The sequence below is a fragment of the Entelurus aequoreus genome, linkage group LG23 (genome assembly GCF_033978785.1).
Source record: "Entelurus aequoreus isolate RoL-2023_Sb linkage group LG23, RoL_Eaeq_v1.1, whole genome shotgun sequence".
Taxonomy (NCBI): Eukaryota; Metazoa; Chordata; class Actinopteri; order Syngnathiformes; family Syngnathidae; genus Entelurus; species Entelurus aequoreus.
Genome location: NC_084753.1, coordinates 2636064 through 2658887, shown reverse-complemented (window position 1 = coordinate 2658887; position 22824 = coordinate 2636064). Strand labels below are relative to the sequence as shown.

The 22824-nt window shown below is 37.4% G+C and overlaps 1 long non-coding RNA gene across 2 annotated transcripts in view; it reads right to left on the bottom strand.

Moving 5' to 3' along the window:
• LOC133640918 (uncharacterized) overlaps nt 1-22824 on the bottom strand; it is a 123372-nt gene that overhangs the window by 85578 nt on the left and 14970 nt on the right. The window contains exons 2-4 of one of the 2 annotated variants that reach the window (XR_009824221.1): nt 10880-11050; nt 4665-4779; nt 1593-1992 (exon numbers count right to left, since the gene is read on the bottom strand). This is a non-coding gene — a long non-coding RNA (uncharacterized LOC133640918). Of the gene's footprint in view, nt 1-1592; nt 1993-4664; nt 4780-10879; nt 11051-22824 lie in introns of those variants that run through there. The other variant, XR_009824220.1, reaches the window with a different exon arrangement.

Sequence of the window (22824 nt, the reverse complement as noted above, 5' to 3'; positions counted from 1 at the left end):
CTATGGTTATATTTAATAAACAATCATAAATGGATCTTTTAACAAATACAAAATGTTGACATTTATGGTTATATTTTGATAAAGAAGTTCTCTTTTTGCTAGAGCTCAATTTTTAATAAATTTAAGAATAAAAATTACTCTCAATGTCAATAATTCTCCCTGAATATGTTTTGATATCTGACAGGGCATTTATTTGTGTTCTTGTGAGAATTCTTCTCCAGGCTGCCCAGCCTGCTTTCACCGCGGTGCTGACAGGGCCACGCCCCCCCCCCCCCCCATTATGTCGCCTTAGAGTACGTCTCCTCTGCTTACTTGTCAAAACTTTGCATGTTTGCAGGGAAATCCAGTTTTTAATCCTACTTTCCGGTCCTTATTGGTTTCATTGCGCTACTACAGCGATGAAGTCACTTGAAAACCCTCTGTTCCGCACCACTTAGAATGTGGGTTCATTAAAAAAGCGCCGCAAGTTTCATGTTCCGTCATTCAATCAAATAACACGACAGAGATGGATGGACATGAAGACGACGGAAAAGATATCTCTGCCAAAAAATCTAACTTTGTGAAGATTGACAAATATGAGATTATTATATAAGTAAAGAAGAACGGGCAGCAGCTCACACATTCTCATACTTTCTGTAACATTCTGGAAAAATGTCTCAACTATAATCTTTTTATTTAAATGTTGGCAATATTTCATGGTTTCTCACGAGGGAACCTTACAATGTATTACATCCATAAACTGTTATAAAATTTTATAAAATTGAGTAGATGAGTTATTATGATGTAGAAAAATGACATTTTTACCAATTTTCCCAGGAGAGTTGCCATATTTTGAGATGCAAATGTTGATGCTCCTCTTAGACACACATAATAAAAGTGTTAGATGTTTTTTACTGATGAATTAAACACAACATAATATAGAGATGAGGGTCTTTAATTTGACCTGCTGCTGTACTCCATTATTGCTATGTTGTCGATTACCATTATTGCTATGTTGTCTATTACCATTGTTGGTATATTCATTGTTCCTAAATTGTTGATACAAATTATTGTTACAGTGTAATAAGTATTGTTACCTGTGGTAATGCCACTATGATACAACATCATACTTGCCAACCTTGAGACCGCCAATATCGGTAGGTGGGGGGGGGGCGTGTTTGGGGCGTGGCTAAGGGCGTGGTTAAGAGAGTATATTTACAGCTAGAATTCACCAAATCAAGTATTTCATATATATATATATATATATATATATATATATATATATATATATATATATATATATATATATATATATATATATATATACTATATATATATATATATATATATATATATACTATATATATACATATATATATATATATATATATATATATATATATACATATATATATATACATATATATATATATATATATACATATATATATATATACATATATATATATATATATATATATATATATATATATATATGTATGAAATACTTGACTTTCAGTGAATTCTAGCTATATATATTTTTTTATTTTATTTTTTATTTTATTATACATTTAAATAAAAGACATACTTGAATTTCAGTGTTCTGCAGGCTATCCAGTAGGTGGCAGTATTGTCCTGTTTAAGAGTGTCACAACATTGCTGTTTACGGCAGACGAACTGCTTTACGGTAGACTAAACGTGACTGCTGTTGTTGTGTGTTGTTACCGCGCTGGGAGGACGTTAATGAAACTGCCTAACAATAAACCCACATAAGAAACCAAGAACTCTCTCTCCTTGTTGTGCACTCTACTCTCTAAAAGCCGTAGATGTTATGACGTCATTGGGCAGGCAAGTTGCTGGGAAAGCGGACGTGAGAACGGCTGTCCCCACTCAGGTCCGCATTGAGCTGGAGGGGGCGTGGCCTCCAGCTCCGGCTGAATACCGGGAGTTTGTCGGGAGAAAATCTCTGCCGGGAGGTTGTCGGGAGAGGCGCTGAATACCGGGATTCTCCCGCTAAAAACGGGAGGGTTGGCAAGTATGTACAACATCTGTATTATAATCCTTGAACAAAGTAAGAGTGAAACTCATGTGAATAATCACTGAATGAAACCCTCATCCACGCCTTCATCTCATCCCGGCTAGACTATTGCAACAGCATCCTCTACGGCATCACTTCCAAAACCCTCAATAAACTGCAATATGTCCAGAACTCCGCTGCCCGCCTGCTCACCGGAACCCGCTCCAGAGAGCACATCACACCTGTCCTTCATGACCTCCACTGGCTGCCTGTCAAATACAGAATCCCCTTTAAAATACTCCTCACCACCTACAAGGCACTCCATAACCTGGCTCCACCCTACCTCTCTGACCTCCTCCAGCCACACGTCCCGTCCCGTTCCCTCAGGCCTAGTGATGCGGACCTCCTGGAGGTCCCCAAGACCAGGCGCCGAACCTGGGGCGACAGGGCCTTCTCCGTGGCTGCCTCCTCTCTCTGGAACACTCTCCCCAGGCACATCAGAGATGCCCCCTCCCTCCCTACCTTCAAAACCACCCTAAAACTCACCTCTTCACATTGGCCTTTCCAAACTGACCCTGCCCTTGGTGTTTCTTTATTATTTTTATTTTTTCTTTTCTTAGTTTCTTTTCCTAAAAAAGTTGTTTTAATCCCCCCCCCCCCACACACACACGTGTAAAGCGACTTTGGGTATTTAGAAAAGCGCTATATGCACATAATCACGTTTCATCAAACATACATTAACGTTGTTGCCCTAGGGTAAACTGGGTATAACACATGGCACACTGACAAAGCTTAACCTATTGTTACTATAACAATCTACAAGGTTAAGGTTGCCTCTCTTTCTTCCCCTCCATTTTTCTGCATTCTTTCGTATCTCAAGTTATCATTACGTATATGTATTGTTGCATTTGAACAATTGTATTGTTGATAATAAAGGTAAAGTACTGGTATTGTTTATTATCAATAGCACTATTTCTATTGGTATTCATATTGCTCCATTTTTAGTGTAATAATGCTCAGTTCTATATTTTTTTTTAAATTTTTGCTAACTGCTTATTTGCTATTACTTTTACCATCATATTTGTACATGTCGTATTTGCTGATGTTGCTCTGTTGTTGTTGTTGTTGTTGTTGTGTTTGCTGTTGTTGTTTTTGTCTCTCTGTCTAATCCCCCTCTTGTCCCCACAATTCCCCCCTCTGTCTTCCTTTTTCTCTCTTTCTATCCCCTCCTGCTCCGGCCCGGCTGCACCAAATGATAATATAAATACATTTAATAAAGTCAAAATACAAGTAAGGCAACAAGAGAAGTATCCTACACTTCTCTTTTGTAAAGTAAATCTGAACAGCCGATATGGGAATCTACATCTACTATATGATTTGCCCGAGAAGCTGGGCAGGACATAAAAAAAAAGAAAAAAGAAAAAAAAAAAAAGAAAAGCGCTATATAAATCCCAGGTATTATTATTATTATTAATGGAGAACTGGGGGTGGGATTAAATAAGTGATCTTCTTCCCACTCCCTTTCAGGCAAAACTGGACAATCATGCATTACATACTATACATTACCTTTTGCACTATATTAATTTACATTATTATGTGTTGTCAACTTTGTACTTTTTTATGTCATTGCCTGAAATAAATAAATAAATGAAAAAATGAATCTAACATCAAACATTGTGTCGCTACAGGTCTCACGTTCATGCATTCTTTCGTATCTCAAGTTATCATTACGTATATGTATTGTTGCATTTGAACAATTGTATTGTTGATAATAAAGGTAAAGTATTGGTATTGCTCATTATCAATAGCGCTATTTCTATTGGTATTTGTATTGCTCCATTTTTAGTGTAATAATGCTCATTGTCATTTCTGTATTATTTTTTATTTTCGCTAACTGCTTATTTGCTATTACTTTTACCATCATATTTGTACATGTCGTATTTGCTGATGTTGCTCTATTGTTGTTGTTGTTGTTGTTGTGTTTGCTGTTGTTGTTTTTGTCTCTCTGTCTAATCCCCCTCTTGTCCCCACAATTCCCGCCTCTGTCTTCCTTTTTCTCTCTTTCTATCCCCTCCTGCTCCGGCCCGGCTGCACCAAATGATAATATAAATACATTTAATAAAGTCAAATACAAATAAGGCAACAAGAGAAGTATCCTACACTTCTCTTTTGTAAAGTAAATCTGAACAGCCGATATGGGCATCTACATCTGCTATATGATTTGCCTGAGAAGCTGGACAGGACAAAAATAAATAAAAAAATTTAAATTTTTTTTAAAAAAGGTCTCACGTTTCCTCATAAATAATGTTCAAAAAAACAACTTAAAGTCTTGTCCAGCTGTCTACCAATGTATAATATTCATGTTTAAATAACTTTTACTACAAATCAATATCGGCCCAAAATATTGGTTATCGGCCTCCTTGACTACTAATAGGTATCGGCCCTGAAAAAAACCATATCGGTCGATCTAGTTAGAAGCTGATAAGGGGCAGAACAGTCTCATTAAGTCTCAGCATTCCTTCTTTATATCGAAACACTGGAAAAACAGGAAGCTCTGTATGTTGTCAAAAGAGCACTGTTCTTTTTTCCGTACAGTACCATGCAAGAAGAGGTGGGAATTCCTCTGAGGATAAATTATCCAAAAAAAAAGACAAGGGAACTCGAGTACCTGTGTGTTTGATGTGCTCTGTCAGCATCCTGTCAGCGTGGCCCGGCTAATTAGGACGGGAGACAAATGGATGGATGGGCTTCTCTTTCTTTGGCACGCCACTGGTACTGGTTGTCTGCACCAGAAAATATAGGTGAACATTCAAGTAATATATTGGACTGTCTCTTTAATGTCAGTCACACGTGCCTGTTGCACATGAACCTGAGCCTGTAAGGCCGGAAGTCAGGTGAGTGTTGGTTAGCGACTTGATACACGACCACAACCAAAACATTGCAACACACACCTCCGTCCAGCTAACGATTCATCAGTGAATTAAGTAAAAACCATGCAAAAATGCACAGTGTTTACGGAAACAAAATAAAATACTCTACATTGGTCAGTATTTGCATTTGAAATTTCCGTAAAAATAAGACTACGAAAGGCGGAATTCCGTTTGGCGTCGCCTCCAGTCTTCCGCACAACACGAAGGAGTTTTACGACTGAGAATTAATGTTTTTTGGGTGAGGACTGCAAGTTAAAATACGGGAAATTCACAACAATACAGTAGGTAAGGTTATATTTTTGCCTCGCTTCTGTGAGAATCCTGCGTAGGGATTGAAGCATTAACGACAGTGTGCTCAAACATCTACCAGGTAGCATCTGTGAGCAGATAATACTGTATCATCTTTCTCTTTCGGACTTATCAGGCCGGTAGTGCGTTCTTCGCTCACGCTTTAAGTGAGGGATGAGGCAAAAACTGTGTTGTTTACTGAAAAAAATCCATTACCACCACAACCCTCTAAGGCAGGTGTTAGAATAATTGTTTGTAAGTTATCACAAAAAACTTTGTGTTACATTGAGTTCTGTCAGGTGAGAAGACAAAAGCTGTCTTTGAAACCTACCAAGAAGAAGGCTCGTAAAACTCCACTGTGTAAGGGGGAAAGCCACATGAAGGGTTTTCTGTTCTCTCTCATGTATGGTAATCAACCGAAAGATGTTGTTCTGGCCCAAGGACTTCAAAGCGGAGAGATGACAGGATCTGCCCAATTTCCAGACGAACTCTTTTTGAACTATTTTATGGACCTCTTTTTGAACTATTTTACAAACTCTTTTTGAACTGACCTTTTCTGTGAATTGTTTACGACCTTTTCTGTGAACTTTTTGCGACCTTTGTCCTTTGTAAACAGCCGTGGCCATGTGGTCGGGGATGGTCCAAAATAAAAGAAGGAGGCAGAGCGTGCTGGGGATTGTAGAGGGATACAATGTCCGGGCGACTTTCCTCAATATATTAAGTCCAAATTTAATTCTGTCTCTGTTTAATTATTTGCCTCTTGTCTTGTTTAATAGATGTCATCAGTGTTTGAACCTGACAGCAGGGGTGTCTTGAGTCTAATTTTAATTACCTGAGTTTAGGCGCTGCAATCTTGCCACCATCTTGTAGTTGGCGTTAGTATTTATGGTCAATGACCAAAAGTTTTTTTTTTTTAAATGTATTTATTTATTTATTTGTTTTTATTTTAAACAACATAAAAAAAGACACAAGATACACTTACCATTAGTGCATCAACCCAAGAAAACCCTCCCTCCCCCATTCACACTCATCCACACTCATTTACACAAAAGGGGCTGTCTCTTTGTTATTAAAAAAAAAAATCTTCTGGTTCCTACAATATAGAATAATACAGTCTGCAAGGGATACAGTCTTTAGAGCACACATGATTGTGTGTGGTGCTGGTCCATTAACATTTTCATTAATTACTATCTTTTATGTAATTGTTTTTATATTGCTTTACTTTCAAACAAAACAAACAAAGGACCTTAACTTCACCAGACCGGGTTGTCAATGAAATCAGATTGTTCAAAAGGGTTCTTAAAACCAGGTCCAGTTCAGATAACATCCAGATCGGGCTCAGCAACACACACCTTCACCCATGTACACCAAAAACCAGGGAACACAACAGGTTGCATACAATCCACATACAAAAAAACATTTTCAAATTAAGCATCCATGTACAGTCCAGATCACATCCAAGTCGAACTCAGCAACACACACCTTCATTTATGTACACTTAAAATAGGGAATGCAACAACAGATTGCATATCATATATAAACAAAATTACATTTTCAAAATAAGCCTTTGAGGACTTCCCATCTTTTTTTATGTTTTTTGGCATCATTATAGTTTTCAACCATATAATTTTCTAACGTTAAAAAATACTGAATAAATGTTTTAAAGAAAGAAATACTAAGTGAATATCTGTTTTTGGCCTTAAAAATAAACCTTTTACCGAGTACTATAATTAAATTGACTAAATCATGACTGTCAATGAACTCTCCTAAAATAACAGAAACCACATCAAGCTTCATAAACAAACCAATCTTTAAACACATTTTTTCAACTTCCACCCAAAACGAAGATACAATATGACAATACCAAAACAAATGTAGGGTGGATTCCGGCTCCTGACAACAAAATCGGCAAGTTTTTCTTTGAAGTGTACTGAGAAAATGTAAAAATGTATATGACCCAATCCCAACAACTTTGCCCACTCATGGTGCAAAAAAACTATAACCAACGCAGAGAGTCAACACACGGGTCACAAGTAACACACCTCCTGCTCATCGAGCTTCGTGGACATTATAGAACGTGTCCATCCACGAGAATCCACGAGAAAGCATGATGGGTAAAATGCAAAACATTCTCCACTAGGGTTGGGTATCGTTTGAATTTGAACGATTCCGATTCCGATTCTTTGTTTCGATTCCGATTCCTGACGATTCTCGGTTCCGATTCTTTTAAGAGGCAGGGTCAAAAAAAAGTTTAGGATATTTTAAATGAGCTAGCTAACCTACAGTCTTTCTGAATGAAATAGTCTGACATTCTCCATCAATTTTAATTCTATTAACTTTTTATGAACTTTACTATAAATTCCTCACAGGGCTGTTTTCAACTAGAATATAAATATCAAATCTATGAACTTGAATATAAATATTATAAATTATGAATACATTTTCCCAGGGGTACACTTTCCTCAAGAGAGCTTTATTTTTGAAAACCTCATGAAAACACATTTACACATAAGTGTATGATGCTGCAGGAAACCTCATGAAAACACATTTACACACACAAGTGTATGATGCTGCAGGTACTTAAACATGTTACCGTGCTCCCACTGATGGGCTAACCTGGTGCAGAAAAGCAAATAAACAATAAGAAACAACTTGCAAAACCCAGTCCAGATTAGCAGCAGGTACAGTATAAAATCAGAGACAGTTCTTGTTTAGGAAAATGACCATATCCGCCTTCTCAGGCAGGATGCGTGAGCGTTCTGGACAGATAGTGTCTCCTGCTGTGGAAAATACACGTTCGCTGGGTGTGGAAGAAGCTTGAACGCATAAATATGAGAAAGCGAGATCTGACAGCAAAGGATAAGTCTTTTGTTGGTTCCACCGGACCACCACCATGTAGCAAGGTCGTCAGACATAAGTATCGGTGGAACGTCCTGGTACATCTGCAGCTCTCTCTCCACTCGTTTCTTGATGGACATGGAGCTCTGTTATTTCGCGGTTATTTCATTTTTTTTTATAAAGTAAAGCCACACTTTCGACCGCCGACACCCGCTATCCATGCTTGAGCTTGACTGACTCGCTCGGCTATGCTAACACTTCCGGCGGTGGGCGCTTCTTCGTTGGTGTTCAGCGGCTTCTTCTTCCGGTTCGGCGGACATATTTTTTTCTGGTCGGCTGACTGGGTATCGAAAATAGGAATCGAAATTTAAACTTTTGAACGATTCCGGGAGAATCGGAAAGTTAGTCCCGGTTCCAATCGATACTCGATACCCAACCCTATTCTCCACACTCCCCCATGCGTGGTGCATTTTAGCTGCTTGATATTTCTGGTTGATTGCAAATCTTTATGGAGGTTGTCACAGAAGTAAACGAGGTAGGAATCAAACTTTCACATAATCGTAATATTCAATGTTTTATTGTGCATACTAATATTGCATTGTCGTCACAGTCTGATGGGTGCAGGGGGTGTTGAAGTAGTTCAACTAATGTGCTGCTGTTCAGTCTGTTATCGCTTGCAAACTCAATGTCTCTGATCATTTCCTGATAATATTGTGCATCATTTTCATGTAACACCGACAGAGACACTTTAAATGTGTGTTATTGTTTGTGCTATGGCGCCATCTTTTGGACGAGTTCGCTCACTGCAGGTGCTGCGGGTTGAAAATGTACTTACTGTTTTGTGCTATAAACCGGAAGTATAACTGTCCATAGTGTTTCTACTCGCATGGATTCTTCATTCGTCACTCCAAGCAACATTTGTAAGTTTGACAATATACCTAAAACTATTCTTACTTACTAAACCTTCTCATGTGTGATGTCTGTATGAATATTTCTACGTGCAATCATAATGTAATCACGCTAGCGTCGTTAGCATTAGCTAATATGCTAAAACATTTACGAGTGTCTGTGTTAGTATTTACTTACAATGGCATTCTTTTTGGATTGTTTCAGTTTCACAAATTCCTCAGTAAATTCACCAAAACGTCACCGTGGAGTTATTGAGTCTGTTTAACTGATTGGAGAGCTAGCTTGCCATGACGATGACTTCTGTTTTGTATGATCAGCCGTTTTACTGCCTTGTTACAGACAGCGTTTGGAAACAATTACGCTATGTAAATAAACATTTACAAAATATTTGTGTGTAAATAACTAATTTCACAACTTATATACCTGCGGCTTATTGTCCGGTTTGATTGATTGAAACTTTCATTAGTAGATTGCACAGTACAGTACATATTCCGTACAATTGACCACTAAATGGTAACACCCGAATAAGTTTTCCAACTTGTTTAAGTCGGGGTCCACGTTAATCAATTCATGGTACAAATATATACTATCAGCATAATACAGTCATCACACAAGTTAATCATCAGAGTATATACATTGAATTATTTACAATCCGGGGGTGGGATGTGGAGAAGGCTGGGGCGGGGGGGGGGGTTAGGTTTGTTAGCTATCAGCACTTCAGTCATCAACAATTATATCATCTGAGAAATGGACATTGTAACAGTGTAGGTCTCACTCCATAGGATATGTACAGCGAGCGGTGCGGCTAATACATGGAAAACAATTTATTTCTTCTAATATTTAGTGGTGCGCTCTTTAGTCCGGAAAATACGGTATATTTATACAATAATACAAATTATATAGTAATTTACATGGCGATGCACATCCTCATAAGGTAGTATATAGCACAGTGGATGATACTAATACAACATTTGCGCAAGAAACTTAACACAAATATGAAACGTTGTCATAATTTGGATCCTTCTTGTAAACGATGTTGTCAACTGCCACTAACGAGATTCACAGCACCTTGTGTCATTCCAGGTGTTATTGGAACATTGTGTGATCTTCCAGTGTCTTATTGCCGACCGTGGACCGCAAAAAACATCCCTGCTGTGATAATGTTTTAAATGTCGTCAAAGCCGCCATCAGACTTTTTTTTTTGGTGCTGCTTCGTCTGCCAGCTTCTACCAGGAGAATACTAATGTCGGCAACTTTCTAATGAAAGATAAACACAGTGAGGAGAACATGTTATATTATCCACCATGGCTCAAAAATAGATTGAAAACATCAGAACATATTATTTGTGGTATTTTCCGGACTATAGAGCGCACCGGAATGGATGGATGGATGGATGGACAGATGGATAAATGGATTTAATTGATTCCTTCAGGAGAGTTCCCTCAGGAAAATTAAAATTCCAGCAGCATTGTACAGAATTGAGATTGAATTTAAAAAATTAAAAGTAAATAATGGGGGTATAAATGGAAACAAAATAGAAAAATATTACAATAAGAATAAAAATAAAAAGCAACAATGAGAATAAAAATATAACAGTAAAATAAGAATATAACGAGAAACTAGGCAGTAGTGACCATGTTATGAAAATGTATTGCACTGTCATCCTAGTACCCCCCCTCCCCCCAGAGAGGAGTTGTACAGTCTAATGGCGTGTGGGACAAAGGAGTTTTTTTAGTCTATTAGTCCTGCACTTAGGATGAAGCAAGGGATAAAAGCTGCACCCTTTATATTTATTAAAAAAATAAAATAAAATAAAAAGTTTCCATATATTAGCCGCACCTGGCTATAAACCGCAGACATATATGTTGTGAAATGAGTTATTCACGCAGACATATTTTGTAAATGTTTATTTACATACCTTAATTGTTTCCAAACGGTGTCTGTAACACGGCAGTAAAACGGCTGATCAAACAAAACAGAAGTCATCATCATGGACCCACTCGCTGCGGAAGCTAGCTCTCCAATCAGCTAAACAGACTCCATAGCTCCACGGTGACGTTTTGGTGAATTGACTGAGGAATTTGTGAAACTGAAACAATACAAAAAGAATGCCATTGTAAGTTAAAGGCCTACTGAAATGAAATGTTTTTATTCAAACGGGGATAGCAGATTTATTCTATGTGTCATACTTGATCATTTCGCGATATTGCCATATTTTTGCTGAAAGGATTTAGTAGAGAACATCGACGATAAAGTTCGCAACTTTTGGTCGCTGATAAAAAAAAGCCTTGCCTGTACCGGAAGTAGCGTGACGTCAAAGGTTGAAGGGCTCCTCACATTACCCCATTGTTTTCAATGATGGCCGCCAGCAGCGAGAGCGATCCGGACCGAGAAAGCGACGATTTCCCCATTAATTTGAGCCAGGATGAAAGATTCGTGGATGAGGAACGTGAGAGTGAAGGATTAGAGTGCAGTGCAGGACGTATCTTTTTTCGCTCTGACCGTAACTTAGGTACAAGGGCTCATTGGATTCCACACTGTCTCCTTTTTCTATTGTGGATCACGGATTTGTATTTTAAACCACCTCAGATACTATATCCTCTTGAAAATGAGAGTCGATAACGCGAAATGGACATTCACAGTGACTTTTATCTCCACGACAAAACATCGGCGAAGCACTTTAGCTACGAAGCAAACGTGATAGCATCGTGCTTAAATGCAGATAAAAACAAAAGAAATAAGCCCCTGACTGGAAGGATAGACAGAAGATCAACAATACTACCAAACTCTGGACCTGTAATAACACGGTTAATGCTGTACCGTCTGGCGAAGCCTAGCAATGCTGTTGCTAACGACGCCATTGAAGCTAACTTAGCTACGGGACCTCGACAGAGCTATGCTAAAAACATTAGCTCTCCACCTACGCCAGCTCTCATCTGCTCATCACGACCCGTGCTCACCTGCGTTCCAGCGATCGACGGCGCGACGAAGGACTTCACCCGATCATCGATGCAGTCGGCGGCCCGGAGACGGAGGAAGTCAAGGGGAGGACAGCGGCGCGGCGGCGGGCGTTGTAGCTTTCGACGACACCCCGGCCGCCATCAGAGTCGGCAAGAAACATATAATTTCCCAAAGTTACGTACGTGACATGCACATAGCGCCACGCACGTACGGGCAAGCGATCAAATGTTTGGAAGAAAGCTGCGTACTCACGGTAGCGCGTCTGCTATCCGACTCAAAGTCCTCCTGGTTGTGTTGCTGCAGCCAGCCGCTAATACACCGATCCCACCTACAGCTTTCTTCTTTGCAGTCTCCATTGTTAATTGAACACATTGCAAAAGATTCACCAACACAGATGTCCAGAATACTGTGGAATTTTGCGATGAAAACAGAGCTGTTTGTATTGGGATACAATGGTGTCCTAATACTTCCGCTTCAACCCTTGACGTCACGCGCAAACGTCATCATACCTAGACGTTTTCAGCCGGAAGTTTCCCGGGAAATGTAAAATTGCACTTTATAAGCATGTGTTGCAATGTTAAGATTTCATCATTGATATATAAACTATCAGACTGCGTGGTCGGTAGTAGTGGGATTCAGTAGGCCTTTAATAATACTAACACAGACACTTATAAAAGTATTAGCATAATAACTAATGCCAACGACGCCAGCGTCATTACATTACGATAGCACGTACAAATATGCATGAAAACACTCCTACAGACATCACACATGGGACGGTTTAGTAAGTAAGAATTGTTTGAGTTACATTGTAAAACTTGCAAACGTTGCTTGGACAGATGAATGAAGAATCCATACAAGTAGACCTGCTATGGACGGCTAGGAAACGGAACTGCATTTGTACTTCCCGTTTTAAGCTCTAGTCCAAACAGAAGGACGCTGCAGTCCCTGCAGTGAGCAAACTTGTCCAAAAGATGGCGCCATAGCATAAACAATAACGCCCCAATTAAGTGTCTTTGCTTGTTTTTTTGGTTGTTTTTTTTAATCTAATTGAATTATGCCCGTCAGCGAAGAAAAATCCATAAATTAGCCACAATGTTTTATAAACTGCAGGGTTCAAAGCGTAAGAAAACAAGTAATCGGGAATTTACAGTAGACGGACAGATATCACGGTTCAACAGCCTCCTCAATTCTTTAGGGAAAGTGATTCTCAAACTGTGGAACACGTACCACGAGTGGTACACAGGCTCCAAAGAATCACTTGTGCCATCAACCTGAGGGTTGCAGGTTCGATCCCCGCTTCCGCCATCCTAGTCACTGCCGTTGTGTCCTTGGGCAAGACACTTTACCCACCTGCTCCCAGGCCACCCACACTGGTTTAAATGTAACTTAGATATTGGGTTTTCACTATGTAAAGCGCTTTGAGTCACTAGAGAAAAGCGCTATATAAATATAATCCACTTCACTTCACTTCACTTGTTAAATTTTCCTATATTTAAACACAGTGTTACTGTTCAAACTAGTTTGTAATATTAAATATACTTGCTAAAGAAAACCTCTGCCTTGTTTTGAATGAATACTTAGGTCTACTACGCCAGTGTTTTTCAACCACTAGTGTGCCGTGAGATATTGTCTGGTGTGCCGTGGGAAATTATGCAACTTCACCTAATTGGTCCAAAAAATATTTTTTTGCAAATCAATAATTGTAATAATGTTCTGTTGTCTAGTGCAGTGTTTTTCAACCTTTTTTGGTATGTAAAAGGTATGTAACGCTTAAAACCAAAAATGAACAAAAGGCAAGTCCCGCTTGGAAAAGGCACTGAAGCATAGGGATGGCTATGCAAAACAAAAGTAAAACTGAACTGGCTACAAAGTAAACAAAAACAGAATGCTGGACGACAGCAAAAACTTACAGCGTGTGGAGCGGAGACGGCGTCCACAAAGTACATCCGCACATGACATGACAATCAACAGTGTCCCCACAAAGAAGGATAGCGTACACACAACTTAAATAGTCTTGATTGCGAAAACAAGGCAGGTGCGGGCAATAGAACTCAAAAGAAGGCGTGACGCTGCTACAGGAGAACACCAACAAAACAGGAAGGGTCACCAAATTAACAGCGCAAGACGGAAACTAAAGCACTACACACAGGAAACAACACCAAACTCAAAATAAGGCATGACAACCTGGTGGAGTTTCATTTTTTAACCTTTTCTGCTGGTGGTGTGCCTCCGTATTATTTTTTAAAGAAAAAAATGGGCCTTGGCTCAAAAAAGATTGAAAAACACTGTACTACACCACTGAATTTTAATGGTGGTCATTACGGTGATACTTGGAGAGCCAAGATTTTTTTTGGAGCTGGTGTTTGGTGAAAAAAGTTTGACAACCACTGCGCAGGTCGGAGCATCCAAACAGCTGGTTTGGTTTCACTTCATTTGAGCGCCTGTAGAGGGCGCTAATCTAACACACACAGCTGCATCTGACGAGCCAATAACTGCTGAGCACAAAAACAATATGATTATCTTTTCCCCTCGTCCTTGCGGCATTTGAACGTGAAAAACAAACCAAATTGTGTTCCGCATAAGAGAAAAGGATAAGCGGCGGTGGAGGGACGACAATGAATTCAAAGTATCTATCAAAAGGACACCGTGACGGTACAATCGCATCTGTGAATGGCGATGAGTTCATTTAGAAAATAAAGTTAGACGGAGCACATTTACACAATTCAACATGTCTGAGAACTTATTTAATCTTACCCCCCCCGCCCATTTTTTCAACCTCCTTCGTGATCGTTAAATCGTGATAATGCATGTTGATGACACGTTCTGGCAAATTTGACAGCGACAAGCGCACAAAACCTGTCCTCTACGCATCCTTGCTAGCGGTTAATGTCCCTCCACAGTGCAACTGCAAAGCCCCTTGTAAGTCAGTAATCATTGCCTCTGTGTGGGCAAATAAACAGTTTCTTGCAAGTACGAATATCACTGGAGGACGAGGAGTAGCTTAACATGCTGGACTACACATTGTAGGAGGATATGCTAAGTTAGAGCTTTAGGATGTAAACAAAGAAACGTACATTCTCAATATACTGTATCTCAAAATGGCTCGGGAATCTCTGTGAGATTGCAACTATTTTTGATCATATCTATTTATTCGCAAACTTTAAGAAGTCTTTTGGTGTCAATCAGATATATATGATAAGAGCTTCAATGTAGAAGCAACTTGTTTTTCCACTCTGCTGCTATTTTAAAAAGGAATCTGGCCAGCAGGGCAACTTCCAATTTTTTTTTTTTTTTAAATATCTGGCAACCTGGAGACTGCAACTTTGCCGCCATCTCGTGGACAACATGCGTAATTCAGGTCAATGACCATGAATGGTGCGCTGAAGATAGACAGCACAGAATTTTACATGTATGGCCCGATCCAAACAACCTTCCCTAGTCATGGCACAAAACAAGAAAATACAACCAACACAAAATGTCAACACACATTATTTGTGGATATCATTGAAAAAAAACGTCCAATTAGTTAAATTACACCTATTTAAATCCATACAAAGCATGACGGGAAAATGCCAAAATCTCTTCACACTTATCCATGTTTGGTGCATTTTAGCTGCTTGATATTTCTGATGGATTACAAAACTGTAAGTATGTTTTTACAGAAGTATACAAGGTAGGAATCAAACTTTCACATACTTTTAATATCCAATAATATTAAATATTAATTATATATCCAATATACTAATGTAATGTGTGTGCGTATACACACACACATATATATATATATATATATATTTTTTATATATATATATATATATATATATATATATATATATTTTTTTTTTTTATTATAATTTTTTATATATATATATATTATTTATAATATATATATATATATATATTCTTTATTATATATATATATATATATATATATATATATATATAAATATATATATATATATATATATATATATATATATATATATATTTATTATAATTTTTTATATATATATCATTTATAATATATATATATATATATATATTCTTTATTATATATATATATATATATATATATTCTTTATTATATATATATATATATATATATATATATATATATATATATATATATATATATATATATATATATATATATATATACATATTTATTATATATATTCTTTTTTTTACCTTTTATTTACCCTCTATTGAACTTATTTTACATTTGATTTACCTTCTTTGGTGGTCTTTTACCTTGTTTTACCTTCTACATTCCTTTGTAGATGTGTGTGTGTGCGTGTATAAATATAAATATATATATATATATATATATATATATATATATATATATATATATATATATATATATATATATATATATATATATATATATATATATATATATACATATATATATATATATATATATATATACACACACACACACACACACACACACACACACACACACACACACACACACACACACACACACACACACACACACACACACACACACACACACACACACACACACACACACACACACACACACACACACATACATATACATATATATGTATTTTATGTAAGTTACATGGAAGGTAAATAAAAGGAATGTAGACCACCAAAGAAGGTAAATCAAATGTAAAATAAGTTCAATAGAGGGTAAATAAAAGGTTAAAAAAAAGAATATAGAAGGTAAAACAAGGTAAAAAAAATTGTCAAATAAGGTAAATAGAGGGTAAAAATGGAATTTACAAGGTAAAACAAGGTAAAAGATGGTTAAAGAAGGTAAGTAAAAGATCAAATAAGTTAAATAGAAGGCAAAATAGGATAAATAAAATGTAAAAGAAGGTACGTAAAGGTAGAAAACAAATATACAAGGTAAAACAAGGTCGATGGTCAATGAAGTTAAACAGAAGGTTAAGATGGAATTTAGAAGGTAAAACAAGGTAAAATACGGTAAATATAAGGTAAATAAAAAATTAAATAAATTAAATAGAAGGCAAAAGAAGGTAAAGAAAAAGATAAAAGAAGGTAAGTAAAATAAGGTAAATAAAGGTTAAAAAAAAGGAATAGAGAAGGTACAACAATGACAATGTTAAAGATGGTTAAATAAGGTAAATAAAAGTTAAGGAAGGTTATGGCAAGTACATTTTCCCTAATATATGCACTCAGGCTATAAAGTGTGTTGTATCCGATGACTTGATGAATCAAACAAACCAATGGGTAGATCATTAAAATAATGGATCGTCTGTACGGTGACAAGACAAAGTGAAGAATGCTGATGCGCTGTCTTGTACGCTTTTAAAAGCTTTACATAACCTCAAATAAACTCTGACTTATTTTCTCAGACAGGATAAATGTCATCCGTCTGAGGGGAGCATTATCGCAATATATTATTTGCACAAGAATATTCCTTCCACATGACTCACTTTATTGGCTACTTTGCTACAGTAGAAATAACTTTAGTGAGAGTTAAGTAGACAATAGTTGGAATGTGCTTATTTTCATGAAACATACGTGATCACTTTTGCCGATTCCCCGGCTGACAAGCGGCTAGCAGCTAATTATGTGTCTCCAGACAGTGTGGAGCCGCTCCACTAAGCTAATAATTAAACTAAACTGGCTACAAAGTAAACAAAAACAGAATGCTGGACGACAGCAAAGACTTACTGTGGAGCAAAGACGGCGTCCACAATGTAAATCCGAACATGACATGACAATCGACAATGTCCCCACGAAGAAGAATAAAAACAAAGTAGATGCGGGAAATATCGCTCAAAGGAAGACATGAAACTGCTACAGGAAAATACCAAAAAAAGCAAAAAAAGCCACCAAAATAGGAGCGCAAGACAAGAACTAAAACACTACACACAGGAAAACAGCAAAAAAGTCCAAATAAGTCACGGTGTAATGTGACAGGTGGTGACAGTACACCTACTTTGAGACAAGAGCTATATTGATGCATGCTTGGTTAAGCTTTAAAGTCATATCCAACAATTGCGACAACGACTTTCTACTGTCAACTGAGTTTCGTTTTTGAATGATTTCTGCTGGTGGTGTGCCTCCGCATTTTTTCAACGCAAAAAAGGTGCCATGGCTCAAAAAAGGTTGAAAAACACTGGTGTAGATAACTCATATCTGGGTTTATAGTCCGGTGCGGCTAATATATGGAAAAACATTTTTATATTAAAAAAAAAAAAATCTGTGCCCTCGATAGTCCAGAAAATACGGTAATATTTTAGTAATCTCTTGTCTAAGTAACAGTCCTCATGTGATTCATGCTGTATTTCTTCTCTGTTGTGTGTCCCAAAGACATTTTGATATCATCATTCCTCGGGCCCTGCGGAGATAGCCCTGCTCGGTTCTTCTTACACCCTAACCCCGGCAAATCCCAAGAACAGAAGACAAGGACTATTTGTAATGCGGCAGACCACTCATTTATACTGTATATGTCTTTTGTTCAGAAGGTTACTCTCTGAATGTGGCTATTTTGTGATTGATGCTGTATTACCGCCTTTCCAAGATTTGACCAAAACATTCCTGCTCATCCTCCTCCTCTCTCTCTCTCTCTTCTTACGTTTCTCTCGCTCTCTCTAAAATTATGTTATTCTAAGATCTCAAATACTTTAAAGACCTCAGCTCTCCTTCTGGACATTTCTTTACTGAATAGGAAACATTCCACAACAACAGTGACTTGCGGCGCCCCCGGGCGAGGGGATTCCATGTTCTATTTAGAGCCACGCGGCTTCACACAAGCGCTCCGTGCTCTTGTGTTCTCTGCATGCACACTAACGCCGTCCTTTTTTCCGCGTTAACTTACGGATGTGTGCGTCTGCCGCTCTCTTACACAATCGGCATCAAAGGTGCGCGCCCACGCTCGGGCCTGCAGCGCGCCACATTTCATGCATGCACAGAAGACAGAGTCTCTCTTGAAGACACACGGCGACAACACACACACACACACACACACACGTATGTACATACATAGACGCATGGATGTACATCACACACACACATATATACATACATATAGACACATGGGGACAACACACACACACTTATACATACTATACATACTGTATAGACACATGGGGACAACACACACACATATACATACATATAGACACATGGGGACAACACACACACACACATATATACATACATATAGACACATGGGGACAACACACACACACTTATACATACTGTACATACTGTATAGACACATGGGGACAACACACACACATATACATACATATAGACACATGGGGACACAGTGTTTCCCATAAACTGCCAAAATACCTGTGGCGGTGGGGGCGTGGCTATAGGCGTGGTCACCATGACATAATCGAGTAATTTGCATAATGTACTACAATGATATGATTTTCTCTAAAAAGGCTCAAAAAATGTATACTTACTAATTAATAATAACAGTTTTGTTTTAAACGTCCATCCATCCGTTTTACAATATAATTACAACACTTTATGTACATATTTATATACAGATTTGAACAATAAGTTATTCACTGAAATATATTTATTAATTGTGGTTCTTACAAAAAATATATCTTATAAAAATATAAAAGCTAAAATGTCTGTTAAAGCTCTGCCCCTTTAATTAGTGCATACTAAATAATTTAACTTTAGCCTACTACCACAACCATATTATTTACCAGCAACATAAAGTGAAACAGAGGCAGAGGTGTCCTGCCACAGTCAGTAACAAATAAACAGAAAACAGTAGTGGTGGTAGATAGACACAAAGCTTCATCAAACATCTGATCCGCTGAACAAAGAGCTCCAAAAATCTTGATCCTACACTTCTCTTTTGTAAAGAAAATCTGAACAGCCGATATGGGCATCTACATCAACTATATGATTTGCCTGAGAAGCTTGACAGGACAAAAAAATATATATATATATATATATATATATATATATATATATATATATATATTTTTTTTTTTTTTTGTGGCGGCCTTAATTCTTTCGTGGCGGGCCGCCACAAATAAATGAATGTGTGGGAAACACTGTATATACATACATATAGACACATTGGGACAACAAACACATATATACATACATATAGACACATGGGGACAACAAACACATATATACATACATATGGACACATTGGGACAACAAACACATATATACATACATATAGACACATTGGGACAACAAACACACATATATACATACATATAGACACATGGGGACAACGCACACACATACACTACCGTTCAAAAGTTTTGGGTCACCCAAACAATTTTGTGGAATAGCCTTCATTTCTAAGAACAAGAATAGACTGTCGAGTTTCAGATGAAAGTTCTCTTTTTCTGGCCATTTTGAGCGTTTAATTGACCCCACAAATGTGATGCTCCAGAAACTCAATCTGCTCAAAGGAAGGTCAGTTTTGTAGCTTCTGTAACGAGCTCAACTGTTTTCAGATGTGTGAACATGATTGCACAAGGGTTTTCTAATCATCAATTAGCCTTCTGAGCCAACGAGCAAACACATTGTACCATTAGAACACTGGAGTGATAGTTGCTGGAAATGGGCCTCTATACACCTATGTAGATATTGCACCAAAAACCAGACATTTGCAGCTAGAATAGTCATTTACCACATTAGCAATGTATAGAGTGTATTTCTTTAAAGTTAAGACTAGTTTAAAGTTATCTTCATTGAAAAGTACAGTGCTTTTCCTTCAAAAATAAGGACATTTCAATGTGACCCCAAACTTTTGAACGGTAGTGTATATGCATACATATAGACATTTGGGGATTACAAACACACATATATACATACATAGACACATGGGGACAACGCACACACACATATGCATACAAATAGACACATGGGGACAACAAACACACATATAGACACATGAGGACAACACGCGTACACACATATGTACATACATATAGACGCATGGATGTACATCACACACATATATACATACATATAGACACATGGCAACAACACACGTACACACATATGTACATACATATAGACGCATGGATGTACATCACACACATATATACATACATAAAGACACATGGCAACAACACACGTACACACATATGTACATACATATAGACGCATGAATGTACATCACACACATATATACATACATAAAGACACATGGCAACAACACACGTACACACATATGTACATACATATAGACGCATGAATGTACATCACACACATATATACATACATATAGACACATGGCAACAACACACGTACACACATATGTACATACATATAGACGCATGGATGTACATCACACACATATATACATACATATAGACACATGGCAACAACACACGTACACACATATGTACATACATATAGACGCATGAATGTACATCAAACACATATATACATACATATAGACACATGGCAACAACACACGTACACACATGTACATACATATAGACGCATGAATGCACATCACACACATATATACATACATATAGACACATGGCAACAACACACGTACACACATATGTACATACATATAGACGCATGGATGTACATCACACACATATATACATACATATAGACACATGGCAACAACACACGTACACACATATGTACATACATATAGACGCATGGATGTACATCACACACATATATACATACATATAGACACATGGCAACAACACACGTACACACATATATACATACATATAGACACATGAATGTACATCACACACATATATACATACATATAGACACATGGCAACAACACACGTACACACATATGTACATACATATAGACGCATGGATGTACATCACACACATATATACATACATATAGACACATGGCAACAACACACGTACACACATGTACATACATATAGACGCATGGATGTACATCACACACATATATACATACATATAGACACATGGCAACAACACACGTACACACATATGTACATACATATAGACGCATGAATGTACATCACACACATATATACATACATATAGACACATGGCAACAACACACGTACACACATATATACATACATATAGACACATGGCAACAACACACGTACACACGTATATACATACATAGACACATGGCAATAACACACGTACACACATATGTACATACATATAGACGCATGAATGTACATCACACACATATATACATACATATAGACACATGGCAACAACACACGTACACACATATATACATACATATAGACACATGGCAACAACACACGTACACACATATATACATACATAGACACATGGCAATAACACACGTACACACATATGTACATACATATAGACACATGGATGTACATCACACACATATATATATACAAACATATAGACACATGGCAACAACACACGTACACACATATATACATACATATAGACACATGGCAACAACACACGTACACACATATGTACATACATATAGACGCATGAATGTACATCACACACATATATACATACATATAGACACATGGCAACAACACACGTACACACATAGACACATGGCAACAACACACGTACACACATATGTACATACATATAGACGCATGAATGTACATCACACACATATATACATACATATAGACACATGGCAACAACACACGTACACACATATGTACATACATATAGACGCATGGATGTACATCACACACATATATACATACATATAGACACATGGCAACAACACACGTACACACACATGTACATACATATAGACGCATGGATGTACATCACACACATATATACATACATATAGACACATGGCAACAACACACGTACACACATATGTACATACATATAGACGCATGAATGTACATCACACACATATATACATACATATAGACACATGGCAACAACACACGTACACACATATATACATAC